The 20,861-nt window shown below is 38.8% G+C and overlaps 1 pseudogene; it reads left to right on the top strand.

Annotated features, from left to right (window-relative positions):
• Nucleotides 1-337: 337 nt before the first annotated feature.
• The window catches only part of LOC130841435 (tRNA wybutosine-synthesizing protein 2 homolog), a 21,637-nt pseudogene continuing 1,113 nt past the window's right edge, over nucleotides 338-20,861 (top strand).

Below are 20,861 nucleotides of genomic sequence, written 5' to 3' on the forward strand. Positions count from 1 at the left end.
GCGCTACTCCCTCCTCCGCCTCCCCTCCCCCCCCGCCGCGCGCTGGTCTCCCGCCTGAGAATAACTCGGTTGTGAGCGGGAGCTCGGCTAGTTTGAAGGCTGTTAGTATGCAGAATTCCTTATTAATCATTTTTTTCTTAGGCTAACGCCAGTAATTGTCAACCACAATAATGATGGCGGCGGCGGCTTTACCATGGCAACAGGGAAGTCATTTTATAAACAACCATGGCACTTTCATTTTAGTTCCACCCTGTTAGGGGAGGAAAACTCTTGGCCCCGCCCCAGCGGCGTGCATTTTATTCTTTTGCAAAAGCTGTGAGCCTTGGGGTGAAATGAGGAAATAGAGTCGCGGCAGCCTAGAGAAGGAGGGGCGTTCAACATCGAGGCGCCTACATAGCTGAGGTGACTGGGAGGTAAACGATGAACAGACCGCTGTCTGCTCTCATGCGGCCTCTGGGCTCCACGTGCTTGGTGGTAGTGACGGGGCGGGGCGGCGGAGGACTTTGGCAGGCAGGGTAATGAGAAAACATCGTAACAGAAAATATCTTTGACCGGTGGTACGCAGCAAGCAGCTAAGGCATGATTTTAACTCAGGTTGTTTTGGCTCCAGAGGCTGCATGTTTAAGTGCTGTATCTACTACCTCCCAGTATAACTCAGAATTTTTAATGGCGTACCTTTTTTTAAAAACCATTTTTTAGAAGAGAACTTACAGCATAGGGCCTGGTGACGGTGGAAAAATGGCTCATGATAATGAACCACCGAAGAATAGGTTGAAGCATTTAGCCAGGGCTGCTTCTGCCATCAGCCATTTGTGGAGAATGGGCTATTGGTTCTACCACTTCATCAACCACTCCTTCTGGTTATTAAAGAAGAGGTGTGTACAAGGGATACTTCCTAAGCTTTTGGTTTTTTATATTTGTTTCGGGTATAGGCTATGTGCCTGTGACCCCCTATGCCTCATTGCTATTGTCCATGAGGGTCTTCTCCCTTCATTGCCACACTCCCAGAGTGACACATTTCTTTTGCCTCCAGGTTATAGCAAAATGAAAACAGAAGGTGTTGTCTGATGCTGCTGTAGGTATCACAACTGAAATTTGTGGGGCATTGGCACAAAGTTTTGTGGTAAAGTCCTGAGTTCTTGTCCAGTTTTGTTAATGACACTAAGAATGTTGGATAAGATAAGAATGAGGCAAGCAAAGACATTCAAGATTGTGAGGGCATAGAGACTTGGATTATTTCTCCTGGCCATAGAAGGTCGTACTTCCAAGGCCCGAGTAAGTGCTCCTTCATGTTTGGTCCCCATTTAAATCCCCTCAGACAGTCATGGAATGAAATCCCCCTTTAAAAGCCGGAAAGTTATGGACAAACAACATTTCACAAAAAAGATTCCAAATAGAACTGTAGCATTATCCAAGTTAGGAGGAATGCTCAGCGGTGCCTGCAAGACATAAGGTAACTTGGGGTCCTCAGAGAGCATCTGAATGTTCACACAGTATCTGGCTATAGGTACCAATTAGCTAGCTTTCCAGGAAGAAACATCATTCCTAGCTTTTACACTACTACGTTATCACACTGGTTCTACACGAATGTTTATACTTTCTGAGAATGCTTGAGGGCTCAGCTCTGAGGCTACTCTATGGATAATTGTCTAACCCATCAAAGCTGGTTATTCTGGTGTTTCAGTTTTAGCATTTTCATTTTTTATTTCTTATCTAACTACTTCTCTTCTCAATTCATGCTCAATGAATATATTTCCTGTATTCCTTTTACAGAATCCTGTTCCTTCAAAGGAGGTTCAGGATTGTTCACTTGCTCAAAGTCTGCCTTATGAAATATGTTGCTTGGTAGCAGGCCAGGGAGTTGGGTGGTCAACTGCATTGGAGGATTTCCTTTGTTCTTGGCAGCGGCATGCTGACCTCTTGTTGCTGAATGAGGACTGCTTCCAAACCAAGCATTGGGGCAAACTGAGTAAGAGGAGGAAGTCTTTTGAGTTTTTTCTCTAGAAACCACCAGCCTTGTCTAAAGCTTTTGTCTATCTGGGGACTTGTTCTGTTTCAGAACCAGAACTCTGGGAGACCATTACACGTGGAATTCAGGGCCTAGCAAAATGAAGGTGGATGTCACTGGATAGCACTTAAACCCCAACAGGGTGCTGCTAGGTTAGCATGTCTTGGTTGAGCATGTGGATAATGGTATCAGGTTGGGGTAAATGGGGTGGTGATTAAAAAGAGCTAATATTTGTGAAGGGCCATGTAGATTACAAAGCTTTTTTACATAGGTCTCACTTGATTCTCACAAAACCTGGGAGATGGTTTTAGTATGCTATCTTTTTTTATTGTGGAAAATATACATAACAAAATTTACAGTTTTAACCATTTTCAAGTATGTAGTTCAGTGGCGTTAAGAATATTTACATTGTGCAACCATCGTCACTATCCACCTCCAGAACTTTCATATTTTCACAGACTGAAACTCTATACCCATCAAACAGTAATTCCCCATTCTCCCCTCCCCGCCCCAGCCCCAGCCCTTGGCAACCACCATTCTACTTTGTCTCTATGAGTTTGACTACTCTATATACCTCGTATAAGTGGAATCATAGCACTGTTTTTCTTTTTGTGACTGGTTTATTTCACTTAGCATAATGTCTTCAAGTTTCATTTATGTTGCAGCATGTGTCAGAATTTCCTTCCTTTTTAAGGCTAAATAATATTCCATTGTGTGTATATACCACATTTTGTTTATCCATTCATGCACTGAGGAATACTTGGGTTGCTTCTCCCTTTTGACTATTGTAAATAATGCTGCTATGAACATGGGTGCACAAATATCTAAGTCCCTGCTTTCAGTTCGTTTGGATATATACCCAGAAGTGGAATTGCTAGATCATGTGGTAATTCTATGTTTAATTTTTTGAGGAACCATCGTATTATTTTCCACAGTGGCTGCACCATTTTACATTCCTACCAGCAATGTACAGGGGTTCCCATTTCATCCTCACCAACATTTGTTATTTTCGGGTTTGTTTTTGTTTTTGTTTTTGTTTTATGATAGCCACCTTAGTGGGTTTGGAGTGGTATTCCATTGTGGTTTATTTATTTATTTATTGGCTGCGTTGGGTCTTTGTTGCTGCACATGGACTTTCTCTAGCTGTGGAGGGCGGAGGCTACTCTTCGTTGTGGTGCACAGGTGTCTCATTGCGGGGGCTTCTCTTGTTGTGGAGCACAGGCTCTAGGCACGTGGGCTTCAGTAGTTGTGGCACGTGGGCTCAATAGCTGTGGCTTGTGGGCTCTAGAGCACAGGCTCAGTAGCTGTGGCTCATAGGCTTAGTTGCTCTGTGGCATGTGGGATCTTCCCAGCCCAGGGATCGGACCCATGTCGCCTGCATTGGCAGGTGGATTCTTAACTACTGTGCCACCAGGGAAGCCCTCCATGGTGGTTTTGATTTACATTTCTGTACTATATTGGAAAAACCTGTTCTTCTCTCCTGTGTGTCTCCTTTACTTTCATATAGAACACTTTACTTTTGACACTTCTGCTTACCAAATGTGTGGTGGGGGTTTTCCCCCACAACAAGCAATTTTCTGTGACACTAGCTGGGTGTCCTACAATTTAACTCAATTTTGACACTATCTACCTGGAGATAGCATCAAATTCACAGGTTAAGGGCTCAGTCCCACAAGACTGCTTTCCACCCCCACTTAAGATGCCAATCGCAAGTCCAGGTTATCACCTGTGCTTCTGAGCAATTGGCAATAAATCAGAGGTTGCAACGACTCCCTCCTTGGGTTCAGTTAATTTGCTAGAGCGGCTCATAGAACGCAGGAGAACAGTTACTTACATTTACCAGTTCACTAACAGATATGACAAAGTATACAGTTGAACAGCCATATGAGGAGATATATAGGGTGAGTTCTTTGAGAGTCCCTAGCGCAGGAGCTTCTGTCTCTGAAGTGCTGGGGGTGCATCGTCCTCCTGGTATGTGGGTATGTTCACCCACCTGGAAGCTCTTTGAGGCCCCTAATTTGGGGTTTTTTATGAAGGCTTTATCACGTAGGCATGATCAATCATTAGTCCATTTCCAGTTTCTCTCCCCTCTCTGGAGGAGGGGGCGGAGCCAAAATTTCCAAGCTTCTAATCATGGCTTGGTTACACTGGTGACCAGCGCACCCAGAGTTGCCTCATTAGAACAGAAGGTGCTCCTAGTGCTCTTATCATTTTGGAATTTATGAAGCTTTTAGGAGTCCTGTGTAAGGGATGGAGTCAAAGACCAAATATCATTACAAGAGATGCCCCTAGTGCTCTTATGAAAAGGTTTTAGGAGCGCTGTGCCAGGAACTGGGGACATAACCAAATATATATATTTTCTGTTATCTCACACCTAAAGATAAATGAGGTTGAATGTCTTTTCATGTGCTTATTGACCATTTGTAGATCTTCTTTGGAGAAATATCTAAGTCCTTTTCCCATTTTTTAATCTGGTTGTTTTTTTGTTGTTGAGTTGTAGTTTTAAAAAATATATTCTGGATCCTAATTCCATATCAGGTATATGATTCCCAAATATGTTTTTCCCATTCTGTGGATTGTCTTTTTTTTAAGCTCTTTATTGGAGTATAATTGCTTTACACTGTTGTGTCAGTTTCTGCTGTACAACAAAGTGAATCAGCTGTGTCTATACATATATCATTCCGTGGGTTGTCTGTTGGTAGTGTCCTCTGGATGCACAAAAGTTTTAAATTTTGATGGAGTTCAACTTATCTATTTTTTTATTTGTTGCCTGTGTATTTGTTATAATTTCCAAGAAATCTTTGCCAAATCCAGTGTCATGAAACTTTTCTCCTATGTTTTCTTCTAAGCGTTTTATAGGTTTAGCTCTTACATTTAGGTCTTAGGTCCAGTTTGAGTTAATTTTTGTATATGGTTTAAGGTATGTGTCCAACTTCATCCATTAACATGTGGATATCCAGTATTCCAGTGCCATTTGTTCAAAAGACTGCCCTTTCTCCATTGGTCTTGTTACCCTTGTTGAAAATCATTTGACCATTGACCTTATATGTGAGGGTTTTCTGGATTCCCTATTCTATTCCATTGATCTATATGTCTGTCTTATGCCAGTATCACAGTGTTGTGATTATTGTACAATAGCTTTGCAGTAAGTTTTGAAATCAGGAAGTGTGAGACCTCCAACTTTGTTCTTTTTCAAGATTGTCATAACTATTCAAAATCTCTTGATATTCCATATGAATTCAGGGATGAATTTTTAAAAAATTTCTTCCAAAATGTCATTTGGATTTTAATAGGGATTGCTTTGAATTTGCAGGTTTCTTTTGGTAGTAATTGACATCATAACAGTATTGAATCTTACAAATCATGAACATGGATGTCTTTCTATTTATTTGTGTATTCCTTAATTTCTTTCAGTAACCTTTTGTAATTTTCAGCATAAAAGTCTTTCACCTTCTTGGTTAAGTTTATTCCTGAATATTTTATTGTTAGATACATATATATGTATACATATTTGACATATAACATTATATTAGTTTCAGGTGTACAACATAATGATTCAGAATTTGTATATATTGCAAAATGATCACCACCATAAGGCTAGTTAACATCTATCACTACACATAATTACAACTTTTTGTCTTATGATGAGAACTTTTAAGATCTACTCTCTTAGCAACTTTCAAGTACACAATGCGGTATTACTAACTATATTCACCATGCTGTACATTACATACCAGGTCTTATTTATTTTATAACTGGAAGTTTGTATCTTTTGACCACCTTCACTCCTTTCACTCACTCCACAACCCCTGCCTCTGGCAACCACCAAGGTTTTATTTTTTTATTTTTTAAGACTCCACGTTTAAGAGAGCTCATGTGGTATTTCTCTCATTTATTTCACTTAGCATAGTGCCCTCAAGGTCCATCCATGTTGGCACAAATGGCAAGATTTCCTTCTTTTTATGGCTGAATAATATTCCATTGTATATGTACACCACATTTTCTTTATTTGTTCATCCATTCATGGACACTTAGGTTGCTTCCATATCTTGGCTATTGTAAATAATGCTGCAGTGAATATTGGGATGCATATATTGTTTCAAGTTAGTGTTTTTGTTTCCTTCAGATAAATACCCAAAAGTGGAATTGCTGGGTCATATGGTAGTTCTGTTTTTAATTTTTTGAGGAACTTCCATACTGTTTTCCATAGTGGCTGCACCAATTTACATGTCCATCAACAGTGCACAACAGTTCTCTTTTCTCCACACCCTCACCAACAGTTTCTACTGTACAGGGAAGTGGAGTTCCCTGTGCTATACAGCAGGTTCTCATTAGTTATCTATTTTATACATATTAATGTATATGTGTCAATCCCAATCTCCCAATTCATCCCACCCCTCCTTTCTGCCCTTTGTGTCCATTCGTTTGTTCTCTACGTCTGTGTCTTTGTTTCTGCCTTGTCTTTTTGGTAATAGCCATTCCGATAGATGTGAGGGGATATCTTGTGGTTTTGATTTATATTTCCCAGAAGACTAGTGGTGTTGAGCACCTTTTCATGTATTTGTTGATCATGCGTATGTTTTCTTGGGAAAAAAAGTTTATTCATATCCTCTGTCCATTTTTTAATCAGATTGTTTGCTTTTTCCCTTTTGGGTGTTATGAGTTCTTCATATATTTTGGATATTAACCCCTTATCAGATATATGATCTGCAAATATTTTCTCCCATGAAGTAAGTTGCATTGTTTTCTTAATTTCCTTTACAGATTGTTCATTCTTAGTGTATAGAAATGCAACTGGCTTTTGTATGTTCTTTACACCTTAAATATATATATATGTTCTATTAAAAATGTATAAAAACATTACTAAAGAAACATTACATAAGTTCAGAAATAAACTGACTTACTATATTTAAGTGGGTACTTCAATATGATTTTCTTTTTTTTAAGAACTTTTATCAGGATATAATTGACATACAGTAAACTGTATCTATTTAAAGTGTACAATTTGATATTTTTTCTTATTTTTTTTAATTATTTATTTGGGGGTTCACCAAGTTCAATCATCTGTTTTTTTTTTTAATTATTTTTTTGGGTGTACACCAAGTTCAATCATCTGTTTTATACACATATCCCCATATTCCCTCCCTTCCTTGACTCCCCCACCTCGAGTCCCCCCCACCCTCCCCGCCTCAGTCCTCTAAGGCATCTTCCATCCTCGAGTTGGACTCCCATTGTTATACAACAACTTCCCACTGACTATCTGTTTTACAGTTGGTAGTATATATATGTCTGTGCTACTCTCTCGCTTCGTCTCAGCTTCCCCTTCACCCCCCGCCCCCTCCCAAACCTCGAGTTCTCCAGTCCATTCTCTGCACCTGCGTCCTTGTTCTTGTCACTGAGTTCATCAGTACCATTTTTAGATTCCGTATATGTGAGTTAGCATACAATATTTGTCTTTCTCTTTCTGACTTACTTCACTCTGTATGACAGACTGTAGGTCTATCCACCTCATTACATATAGCTCCATCTCATCCCTTTTTATAGCTGAGTAATATTCCATTGTATATATATGCCACATCTTCTTTATCCATTCATTTGTTGATGGGCATTTAGGTTGCTTCTATGTCCTGGCTATTGTAAAGAGTGCTGCAATAAACATGATGGTACAAGTTTCTTTTGGGATTATGGTTTTCTTTGGGTATATGCCCAGGAGTGGGATGACTGGATCATATGGTAGTTCTATTTGTAGCTTTTTAAGGAACCTCCAAATTGTTTTCCATAGTGGCTGTACCAACTTACATTCCCACCAACAATGCAGGAGAGTTCCCTTTTCTCCACACCCTCTCCAACATTTGTTGTTTCCAGATTTTGTGATGATGGCCATTCTGATCGCTGTGAGGTGATACCTCATTGTGGCTTTGACTTGCATTTCTCTGATGATGAGTGATGTTGAGCATCTTTTCATGTGTTTGTTGGCCATCTGTATGTCTTCTTTGGAGAAATGTCTATTTAGGTCTTCTGCCCATTTGTGGATTGGGTTATTTGCTTTTTTGGTGTTAAGCTTCATGAGCTGCTTGTATATTTTGGAGGTTAATCCTTTGTCCGTTGTTTCATAGGCAATTATTTTTTCCCATTCTGAGGGTTGCCTTTTAGTCTTGTTTATGGTTTCTTTCACTGTGCAAAAGCTTTTAAGTTTCATGAGGTTCCATTTGTTTATTCTTGATATGATTTCCATGATTCTAGGAGGTGGGTGAAAAAGGATCTTGCTTTGATGTATGTCATAGAGTGTTCTGCCTATGTTTTCCTCTAGGAGTTTTATAGTGTCTGGCCTTACATGGCAATCTCAGTCTCCTAATTCATCCCATCCCAACCCCCAGTCCCCGCCCCCGCTTTCCCCACTTAGTGTCCATATGTTTGTTCTCTATATTTGTGTCTATTTCTGCCGTACAAACCTGTTGATCTGTACCATTTTTCTAGATTCTGCATATATGTGTTAATATACAATATTTGTTTTTCTCTTTCTGAGTTATTTCACTCTGTATGACACTCAAGGTCCATCCATGTCTCTACAAATGTCCAAATTTCGTTCCTTTTTATGGCTGAGTAATATTCTATTGTATACATGTACCACATCTTCTTTATCCATTTCTCTGTTAATGGACATTTAGGTTGCTTCCATGTCCTGGCTATTGTAAATAGTGCTGCAATGAACATTGGGGTGCATGTGTCTTTTTGAGTTATGGTTTTCTCTGGGTATATGCCCAGTAGTAGGATTGCTGGATCATATGGTAATTCTATTTTTAGTTTTTCAAGGAACCTCCTACTGTTCTCTGTAGTGGCTGTATCAATTTACATTCCCACCAACAGTGCAAGAGGGTTCCCTTTTCTCCACACCCTCTCCAGCATTTACTGTTTGTAGATCTTCTGATGATGCCCATTCTAAGCGGTGTGAGGTGATACCTCATTGTAGTTTTGATTTGCATTTCTCTAATAACTAGTGATGTTGGGCAGCTTTTCTTGTACCTTTTGGCCCTCTATATGTCTTCTTTGGAGAAATGCCTATTTAGGTCTTCTGCCCATTTTTTGATTGGGTTGTTTGTTTTTCTGATATTGAGCTGGATAAACTGTTTATATATTTTGGAGATTAATCCTCTGCCTGTTCATTCGTTTGCAAATATTTTCTCCCATTCTGAGGGCTGTCTTTTCGTCTTGCTTATAGTTTCCTTTGCTGTGCAGAAGCTTTGAAGTTTCATTAAGTCCCACTTATTTATTCTTGTTTTTATTTCCATTAGTCTAGGAGGTGGGTCAAAAAAGATCTTGCTGTGATTTACGTCGAAGAGTGTTCTTCCTATGTTTTCCTCTAGGAGTTTTATAGTGTCTAGCCTTACATTTAGGTCTTTAATCCATTTGGAGTTTATTTTTGTGTATGGTGTTAGGGAGTGTTCTAATTTCATTCTTTTACATGCAGCTGTCCAGTTTTCCCAGCACCACTTATGGAAGAGGCTGCCTTTTCTCCATTGCATATCCTTGCCTCCTTTGTCATAAATTAGTTGACTGTAGTTTATCTCTGGGCTTTCTGTCCTGTTCCATTGATCTATATTTCTGTTTTTGTGCCAGTACCATAGTCTTGATTACTGTAGCTTTGTAGTATAGTCTGAAGTCAAGGAGTCTGATTCTTCCAGCTCCATTTTTTTCCCTCAAGATTGTTTTGGCTATTCGGGGGTCTTTTGTGTCTCCATACAAATTTTAGGATTTTTTGCTCTAGTTCTGTAAAAAAGGCCATTGGTAATTTAATAGGGATTGCATTGAATCTGTAGATTGCTTTGGGTAGTATAGTCATTTTCACAATGTTGATTCTTCCAATCCAAGAACATGGTATATCTCTCCATCTGTTTGTGTCGTCTTTGATTTCTTTCATTAGTGTCTTACAGTTTTCTGAGTACAGGTCTTTTACCTCCTTAGTTAGGTTTATTCCTAGGTATTTTATTCTTTTTGTTGCAATGGTGAATGCGATTGTTTTCTTGATTTCTCTTTCTGATCTTTCATTGTTAGTGCATAGAAGTGCAAGAGATTTCTGTGTGTTAATTTTGTATCCTGCAACTTTACCAAATTCGTTGATTAGTTCAAGTAGTTTTCTGGTGGCATCTTTAGGATTTTCTATGTATAGTATCATGTCATCTGCAAACAGTGGCAGTTTTACTTCTTTTCCAATTTGGATTCCTTTTATTTCTTTTTCTTCTCTGATTGCTGTGGCAAGGACTTCCAAAACTATGTTGAATAGTAGTTGTGAGACTAGACATCCTTGTCTTGTTCCTGAACTTAGAGGGAAAGCTTTCAGTTTTTCACCATTGAGAATGATGTTTGCTGTAGGTTTGTCATATAGGGCCTGTATTATGTTGAGGTAGGTTCCCTCTATGCCCACCTTCTGGAGAGTTTTTATCATAAATGGGTGTTGAATTTTGTCAAAAGCTTTTTCTGCATATATTGAGATGATTATGTGGTTTGTATCCTTCAGTTTGTTAATATGGTGTATCACATTGATTGATTTATATACATTGAAGAATTCTTGCATTCCAGGGATAAACCCCACTTGACCATGGTGTATGATCCTTTTAATATGTTGTTGGATTCTGTTGGCTAGTATTTTGTTGAGGATTTTTGCATCTAAATTCATCAGTGATATTGGTGTGTAATCTTCCTTTTTAGTAGTATCTTTGTCTGGTTTTGGTATCAGGGTGATGGTGGCTTCATAGAATGAGTTTGGGAGTGTTCCTTCCTCTGCAATTTTTTGGAAGAGTTTGAGAAGGATGGGTATTACCTCTGCTCTAAATGTGTGATAGAATTTGCCTGTGAAGCCATCTGGTCCTGGACTTTTGTTTGTTGGAAGATTTTTAATCATATAGTTTCAATTTAATTACTTGTGATTGATCTGTTCATATTCTCTATGTCTTCCTGATTCAGTCTTGGAAGGTTATACCTTTCTAGAAGTTGTCCATTTCTTCCAGGTTGTCCATTTTATTGGCATGTGGTTGCTTGTAGTAGTCTCTTATGGTGCTTTTTGTTTCTGCAGTGTCTGTTGTAACTTCTCCTGTTTCATTTCTAATTTTATTTATTTGAATCCTCTCCCTCTTTTTCTTGATGAGTCTGGCTAAAGGTTTATCAATTTTAATTATCTTCTCAAAGAACCAGCTTTTAGTTTTATTGATTTTTGCTATTGTTTTCTTTGTTTCTATTTCATTTATTTCTGCTCAGATCTTTATGTTTCTCTTCTTCTACTAACTTTGGGTTTTGATTGCTCTTCTTTCTCTGGTTTCTTTAGGTGTAAGTTTAGATTGTTTATTTGAGATTTTTCTTGTTTCTTGAGGTAGGATTATATTGCTATAAACTTCCCTCTTAGAACTGCCTTTGCTGCATCCCATGGATTTTGGATCATTGTGTTTTTATTGTCATTTGTCTCTAGGTATTTTTTAATTTCCTCTTTGATTTCTTCAGTGATCTCTTGGTTATTTAGTAGCATATTGTTTAGCCTCCATGTGTTTATGTTTTTTAGTTTTTTTCCTGTAATTGATTTCTAATCTCATAGGATTGTGGTTGGAAAAGATGCTTGATATGATTTCAATTTTCTTAAATTTACTAAGGCTTGATTTGTGACCCAAAATGTGATCTATCGTGGAGAATGTCCCATGTGCACTTGAGAAGAAAGTGTAATCTGCTGTTTTTGGATGGAATGTCCTATGAATATTGATTAAATCTAGCTGATCTAATGTGTCATTTAAAGCTTGTGTTTCCTTATTAGTTTTCTGTCTGGATGATCTGTCCATTGCTATAAGTGGGCTGTTAAAGTCCCCCACTATTATTGTGTAACTGTTGATTTCCTCTTTTGTAGTTGTTAGCATTTGCCTTATGCATTGAGGCTCTCCTAGATTGGGTGCATATATATTTATAATTATTATATCCTCTTCTTGGATTGATCCCTTGATCATTATGTAGTGTCCTTTCTTGTCTCTTGCAACATTTTTTATTTTAAAGTTTATTTTATCTGATATGAGTATTGCTACTCCAGCTTTCTTTTGATTTCCATTTGCATGGAATATTTTTTTCCATCCACTCATTTTCAGTCTGTATATGTCCCTAGGTCTGAAATGGGTCTCTTGTAGACAGCATATATGTGGGTCTTGTCTTTGTATCCATTCAGCCAGTCTGTGTCTTTTGGTTGGAGCATTTAGTCTATTTATATTCAAGGTAATTATCAATATGTTTGTTCCTATTACCATTTTCTTAATTGTTTTGGATTTGTTTTTGTAGGTCCTTTTCTTCTCATGTGTTTCCCACTTAGAGAAGTTCCTTTCGCAGTTGTTGTAAGGCTGGTTTGGTGGTGCTAAATTCTCTTAGCTTTTGCTTGTCTGTAAAGCTTTTAATTTCTCCATCGAATCTGAGTGAGATCCTTGCTGAGTATAGAGTATTCTTGGTTGTAGGTTCTTCCGTTTCATCACTTTAAATATATCATGCTACTCCCTTCTGGCTTGCAGAATTTCTCCTGAGAAACCAGCTGTTAACCTTATGGGAGTTCCCTTGTATGTTGTCATTTTTCCCTTGTTGCTTTTTTTTTTTAATTAATTAATTAATTAATTTTTATCTATTGGCTGCATTGGGTCTTTGTTGCTGTGCATGGGCTCTCTGTAGTTGTGCAGAGTGGGGGATACTCTTCATTGCAGTGCGCAGGCTTCTTGTTGTGGTGGCTTTTCTTGTTGCAGAGCATGGGCTCTAGGCTTGCGGGCTTCAGTAGTTGTGGCTTTTGGGCTCAGTAGTTGTGGCTCATGTATCTAGAGCACAGTCTCAGTAGTTGTGGCACAGGGGCTTAGTTGCTCCATTGCATGTGAGATCTTCCTGGCCTAGGGCTCGAACCCGTGTCCCGTGCATTGGCAGGCGGATTCTTAACCACTGCGCCACCAGGGAAGCCCCCTCCCTGGTTGCTTTTAATAATTTTTCTTTGTGTTTAATTTTTGTCAGTTTGACTACTATGTGTCTTGGCATGTTTCTCCTTGGGTTTATCCTGCCTAGGACTCTCTGTGCTTCCTGGACATGGGTGGCAATCTCTTTTCCCATGTTAGGGAAGTTTTCAACTATAATCTCTTCAGTATTTTCTTGGGTCCTTTCTCTCTCTCTTCTCCTTCTGGGACCCTTATAATGCGAATGTTGGTGCATTTAACGTTGTCCCAGAGGTCTCTTAAGCTGTCTTCAGTTCTTTTCATTCTTTTTTCTTTATTCTTTTCCGCATCAGTGCTTTTCACCACTCTGTTTTCCAGGTCACTTATCCGTTCTTCTGCCTCAGTTTTTCTGCTATTGGTTTCTTCTAGTGTATTTTTCGTTTCAGTTATTGTATTGCTTATCTCTGTTTGTTTGTTCTTTAATTCTTCTAGTTCTTTGTTAAACTTTTCTTGCATCTTTTCAATCTTTGCATCCAGTCTTTTTTCAAAGTCCTGAATCATTTTCCCTATCATTATTCTGAATTCCTTTTCTAGAAGGGTGCCTATCTCCATTTCATTTAGTTGTTTTTCTGGGGCTTTATCTTGTTCCTTTATCTGGTACAAAGTCCTCTGTCTTTTCATTTTCTCTTTCTGTGGCTGTGGTTTTCAGTTCCACAGTGTGAAATACTGCTGATACTGCTTGATATTGCTGTCTGCCCTCTTGTAGAGGAAGCTATCTAAAGAGGCTTGTGCCTGTGCTTCCTGATAGGAAGGACTGGTGATGGGTAGGGCTGGGTATTGCTTTGATGGGCAGAGCTCAGTAAAACTTTAATCTGCTTGTCTGCCAATGGGTGGGGCTGCATTTCCACCCTGTTGGTTGTTTGGCCTGAGGTGACCTAGCACTGGAGCTTACAGGCTCTTTCATGGGGCTAATGGAGGGCTCATGCCGATGAGAACTTCCCAGAACCCCTGCCACCAGTGTCCTGTTTCCATGGTGAGCCACAGCTGCTCCCCACCTCTGCAGGCAACCCTCGAACACCAGCAGGTAGGTCTGGTTCAGTATCCTATGGGGTCACTGCTCCTTCCCCGTAGGTCCACACTACTTTGTGTGTGCCCTCCAAGAATGGAGTCTCTGTTTCCTCTGTGGAAGTCCTGCAATCAAATCCTGCTGGCCTTCAAAGTCTGCTTCTCTGGGGATTCCTCATCCCGTTGCCGGATGCCCAGGTTGGGAAGCCTGACATGGGGCTCAGAACCCTCACTCCAGTGGGTGGGTTCCTGTGGTATAACTATTCTCCAGTTTGTGAGTCGTCCACACAATGGTTGTGGGATTTGATTTTATTGCGATTGCACCCCTCCTACTGTCTCATTGTGGCTCCTCCTTTGTCCGTGGATGAGGTGTGTCTTTTTTGGTGAGTTCCAGTGTCTTCCTGTTGATGATTGTTCAGCAGTTAGTTGTAATTCCAGTGCTCTTAAAAGAGGGAGTGACGAGGATGGAAGATGCCTTAGAGGACTGGGGCAGGGAGGGTGGTGGGGACTCGAGGGGGGGGAGTCAAGGAAGGGAGGGAGTACGGGGATATGTGTATAAAAACAGATGATTGAACCTGATGTACCCCCCCCCAAAAAAAAAAAAAAGAGGGAGTGAGTGCACATCCTTCTACTCCACCATCTTGAACCGTCTCCCAATATGATTTTAATATTTGGGAAGATATAAATATATTCTAGTAATTCTGATGAAATTTAGAATTCCAGTATTTTGGGGGGTTTTTCTTTTCATTTTTTTTTTAATTTGTGGGGGTATAATTGATTTACAACGTTGTGTTAGTTTCAGGTGTACAGCAAAGTGAATCTATTGTACAAATACATGTATCCACTCTTTTTTAGATTGTTTTCCCATATAGGTCATTACAGAGTATTGAGTAGAGTTCCCTGTGCTATACAGTAGGTCTTTTTATATATATATATATATATATATATTTATTGGAGTATAGTTGCTTTACAATATTGTGTTAGTTTATACTGTACAGCAATGTGAATCAGCTCTATGTATATATATATTGCCTTTTTTTGGATTTCCTTCTCATTTAGGTCACCACAGAGAATTGAGTAGAGCTCCCTGAGCTGTACAGTAGGTTCTCATTAGTTATCTATTTTGTACATAGTATCAATAGTGTTTATATGTCAATCCCAATCTCCCAAATCATCCCACCCATCCCCCTTTCCCCCTTGGTATCCATACATGTGTCCTCTATGTCTGTGTCTTTATTTCTGCTTTATAAATATGATCATCTATACTGATTTTTTTATATTGCACATATATGCCTTAATGTACGATATTTGTTTTTCTCTTTCTGGCTTACTTCGTTCTGTATGACAGACTCTAGGTCCATCCACCTCACTACAGATAACTCAGTTTCATTCCTTTTTATGGCTGTGTAATATTCCATTATATGTATGTACCACATCTTCTTTATCCATTCCTCTGTTGATGGGCATTTAGGTTGCTTCCATGTCCTGGCTATTGTAAATAGTGTTGCAATGAACATTGGGGTGCATGTGTGTTTTTGAATTATGGTTTTCTCTGGGTATATGCCCAGTAGTGGGATTACTGGGTCATATGGTAGTTCTATTTTTAGTTTTTTAAGGAATCTCCATACTGTTCTCCATAGTGGCTGTATCAATTTACATTCCCACCAACAGTGCAAGAGGGTTCCCTTTTGTCCACACTCTCTCCAGCATTTATTGTTTGTAGATTTTTTGATGATGGCCATTCTGAGTGGTGTGAAGTGATATGTCATTGTAGTTTTGATTTGCATTTCTCTAATAATTAGTGATGTTGAGCATCTTTTCATGTGCTTTTTAACCATCTGATGTCTTCTTTGGAGAAATGTCTGTTTACATCTTTTGCCCATTTTTGATTGGAATTTTTTTTTTTTGGTATTGAGCTGCATGAGCTGTTCGTATATTTTGGACACTAATCCCTTGTCGGTTGCTTCATTTGCAAATATTTCCCCCCATTCTGAGCATTGTCTTTTCATTTTGTTTATGGTTTCTTTGCTGTGCAAAAGCTTTTAATCGGGTCCCATTTATTTTTATTTTGTATGCTGCAAGTTTGCTGAGTTCATTCATTAGTTCTAATGAGTTTTGGGGGGGCAGGAATATTTAGGTTGTTCTGCACATGAGATCATGTCATATGCAAACAGGTAATTTTACTTATTCCTTTCCAATTTGGAAGCCTTTTATTTAATCTTCTTGCCTAATTTCTATGGCTATAACTTCGTTGTCAACATTGAATATTATTTATCTGAGAATATCTTAATTTCTCCCTCATTTATGAAGAATAGTTTTGCCAAAAATACAGAATTCTCAGTTGACATTTATTCTTTCAGTAGTATAAATGTATTATCTCACTTCTTCTGGTCTCTGAGGTTTCCGCTGAGGAATTTATGATCTTATTGAAGGTCCTTTGCACATGAGTCGCTTTTTCTTGCTCCTTTCAAGATCCTCACTGTAGCTGTGACAGTTTAATTATAACGTATGCTGGTGTAGGCCTCTTTCAGTTTTTCTTACTTAGAGTTAATTGAGATTCTTGGACTTGTGAATCCATGTTTTTCCTCAAATTTGAGAAGTTTTCAGCCGTTATTTCTTCAGATAACCTCTCTGCTCCTTTCTTTCTTTCAACCTCTGGCACTTTCATAATGCTTATGTTGCTTGATGATGTCCCCTAAGTCTTTTAATCACTGTCCACTTTTCTTCATTCTTTTTTTTCTTTTTTGCTCCTTAGACTCATACTTTCAAATTATCAAGTGATATTTAGTGATATCGAGTGAATATTTTAGTCGTTACTATATTTTCAGCTCTAGAATTTATTTTTTGTACCTTTTTATAATTTTTATCTCTTTGTTGATATTCTCATTTAAAAACTATGTTCCTTTCCTCATTCATTTGGTTCTTTGTGTTTTCCTTTAGTTCTTTGGGCATATTTACAATAGTTGTTTTAGTCTTTGGTACTTCTTGTGCCTGTGCTTTTTCAGGGACAGTTTCTGCCACTTTATTTTCTTTCTCTGAATGTGGCATATTTTCTTATTTCTTTATATGCTTTTTGATTTTTTTTAATTGAAAATTGGACGTTTGAAAAAAAACAGCCTTGCAGGTAGGCTCTGTGCTGAGGAAGACATTTACTAATTAGCAAGGCTTACTCTGGGCCTCATGTGAAGGCTTAAAGTCTTCTTGGACCTTTTCTAGGCATACATCTTACCCAGGTACTGCGTGTGCTTTTTCACTTCCCTTAAATACACATCTGTTTTTAAGTGTCTTAATTTCCCAAAGACTTTGACCACTGCTTCTTCTGGGGGCCATTGATATTCTGTTGTGCTCCTTTACCTCTAATCTCTTGCCCCAGATGTTGCAAAATTGTAGTCACTCTTTAGCTTTTTCGAGCAGTGACCACCATTTCCTGTGGGTTTTCCTAGCCCAAGATCCGAGCTGTACTGCTTTTCTCTTTCTGAACTCCAAGAGACCAGTACCTCGGGCAGCCCATAGACAGATTAGAACATTGCAAAAAAGATCCACCTTCCTCTCTCCAGTTAGAGAGAGGGAATTGACAGCCAGGCCACTGCATCTCCCAAACTGTACTTCAGTGCGCTACAGGGGAAGGAGAGGTGGGGTACAAGTAAGTAAAAATACCATGGAATTTCTTATCATTTCCTGTGTGGCTTTTTCGTGATTAAGCTTTCACTTGGTTGCTATAGACTGGTTTCCAGATCTCCTATAAAGTTATTTTAGCCAATTTCTAGTTGGTTTCTTAAAAATGTTAATGTGCGTGGGGGAAAGAGAGCCTGGAGTTTCCTAGTTTGCCATGCAGATGTCACTGAAATAAGTAGTATTCTATCTGTTTTATAAACAGAGATACCAGTGTTTAGATAGTGAATTGTACGAGGTTCACAATTAATGAGGATGAAAGCTGTGCTTTGATTCTATTTCTTTTCCTAGGTTTTGTGATTTTTTTTAAAAATAAACTTTGTATTTTAGGATAATTTTAGATTTACCAGAAAGTTGCAAAAATCGTACAGAGAGTTCCTATAGCCACCACTCCCTGTCCTGTACACAGTTACCTCTTTTATCAACATGTTAGATTAGTATGGTACATTTGCTACAGTCAGTGGGCTTGTAGCAAATGTACCATAGGATAATTTTAGATTTACCAGAAAGTTACAAAAATAGCACAGAGAGTTTCCATATCCACCCACTCCGTGTCCTGTACACAGTTACCTCTTTTATCAACATGTTAGATTAGTATGGTACATTTGCTACAATCAGTGAACACATACTGATGAACTAAAGTCTATACTTTATTCAGATTTCCTTAGTTTTTACTTAATGTCTTTTTCTATTCTAGGATCCAATCCAGGGCACCACATTACATTGTTCTTGTGTCTCCTTTGGTTCCTGTTGACTGTGACAGTTTCTCAGAATTTGTTTGTTTTGATGACCTTGACAGTATTGAGGAGTACTACTCAGGTATTTTGTAGACTGTGCCTTAATTGGGATTTGTCTGATGTTTTCCTGATGATTAGACCGGGGTTATGGGTGTTTGGGAGGAAGACCACAAAGGTAAAATGCCATTCTCATCGTATATCATATCAAAGCTTTGATGAGCTGACCAGCCTTTGCCAGGTTTCTCCTCCATAAAGTTATTTTCCCTACTTTCTACACTCTATTCTTTCGACGTTAGTCACTAAGTTCAGCTCACTTTCAAGAAAGGTTGGGGAAGATTAAGCTCCACTTCCTGGAGGGTGAGAATCTATATAAATTATTTAGCATTCATCTATAAGGAAGAATTATTTATTTTGTTTCTCAAATTGTTTCAGATTTGTTCATTAGAAACCCTTTCACGTTGGTCCCTGTGTCGCTTTGGCTGCCACCATTGTTCTGTGTTTTGAGCACTTCCTTACTATCTGGCAACACAGGTTTCTCATTTTGTATATTCCCTGCCACAGCTATGGAAGAACTAGCCATTTCTCCAAGGAGACCTGGTTCCTTTTAGTAAATCAGAATGTCTTCCAGAGTATGAAAGATCTATATTACTGTAGTAGAACCAATGGAAATCCATTTGGAGGGGTATGTGTGTGTAGGAGGTGGTTAACAGGAGTAAAAGAAAAAGGGGAAACTGGAAGGGTCATAATCCAATTCTCTCTTGAATGATAGTTTACTATACATTTGGAGGCACAAACTAAGAGATACCTTGGGTTCAGATGCCAGCTCTGTCACTTTCTAGCTGTGTGTCTGTGAACCTTAGTTTCCTCATCTGTAATATGGATATGATAACCTCATGAGGTTGTTGGGATGATGATTTATGTATGTATGTATGTATGTATGTATGTATGTATGTACTTACCTACTTACCGCACCATGCGGCATGCAGAATTTTAGTTCCCCAACCAGGGATTGAAGCCACACCCCCAGCAGTGGCTGTTCAGAGTCTTAATCACTGGACCTCCAGGGAAGTCCTGATGATTAAGTGATTTAGAACACATGCTTTTGCACAGTGCCTCACACATAGTAAGCATTCACATCTTAGCTATTATTCTTAGTTTCAGTTCTTTACTTGTCTGAACTAGCTACTGTAATGTCATGAACAACTGTGAGCTCTCACTTTTTCAATTTGATGTCTTTGTTATTCAGCTTCCTTCTTGTTATATTTCTTTCCCTAGGAATGTTTTTGATGGGACCCAGTGCATCTTATTTGAGATCATCACTGAGAGGCTGTGAGTGATGTCACTGGAGAAGCACTTTGGAGGAGGGGGGTCTCTATGCAGGTGATGATTCTAGGGACCATGGGCTTGAAGTAGCAGCCTCTTCCCCAGACCCCTATTCAGGTTCAGTCCACTCTTGAGTCTTTACCAGTGTTTTTCTTCAAGGCCATGAGAAAATTATTTTGTTCAAGAATGGTATATTCATATTAAAGTGCAGTGAACTCCAAATCTCTTTTTGTTAATAGAATAAAAATTTGTTATCACCTTCCTAGCAAATTTGATGTCCCCTTGTTAGGTGAGCTCTTTAAAATGCAAGTAGAAATTGTCTTCCTTTTGATCATGCGATTCTCCTCCTAAAGGCTCTTCCTGTTTCACTATGGACGAAGTCTAAAGTCCTCCTTCTGAATGTCAGCACCTCCTGTTAGATTACCACATTTTTTATACCTGTGAGCACCCATGACTCCCATGCCTGACATGTTTTCTCATAATTTCCTTCACTAGACTGTCATTCAAATAATTTTTTAAACTCTGCCCAGAGTAATTTAAGGAGTGCTTATACCTCCCTATCTACTGTCTTTTGAACACTACTGTTCAGTTATTACCTAAAATGCACTGGCCTTTGGTATGTGTATGGTATGAATACTCAAAGTATTCAATGTTTGGTCGTGTTTCTATGTATCTTCTAAATATTTGTAGTAATGTTGTCTTCTCCCTAAAGAACATGTATGTAAGTACCCCAGTCAGTATAGTACTAAGTACCTGGTTATTGATAATGAGGATGAAGATAAAGATAGGTCTAGAGTATAGTCATTGACAAATTTGAATGAGGGGACTTCTTACATATGAGGTAGTCAATTTTGCTGCCTTCTTAAGTCCCTTGGCTGTGATTATAGGATATTAACTCCCAACTCAGTCCACAGCTGTGTGCTCCCTCAAGGAGATTGCTATTTCTGAGTCTTAGAGCTTGGAACCTATATTTATGGTTGGCCACTTGGGACCCATAATCTCAACCAGTGTCTAATCTTCCTGTAGGGATTGACTATTTTACATTACCGTTCCTAGTTTATGCTGATGCTGCCTTCGTCCATGCCTGTGATTGGAATCCTTATGCTGTAGCTGCTCTGAGAAAAAAAT

This window comes from Hippopotamus amphibius, chromosome X, assembly GCF_030028045.1.
Source record: "Hippopotamus amphibius kiboko isolate mHipAmp2 chromosome X, mHipAmp2.hap2, whole genome shotgun sequence".
NCBI lineage: Eukaryota > Metazoa > Chordata > Mammalia > Artiodactyla > Hippopotamidae > Hippopotamus > Hippopotamus amphibius.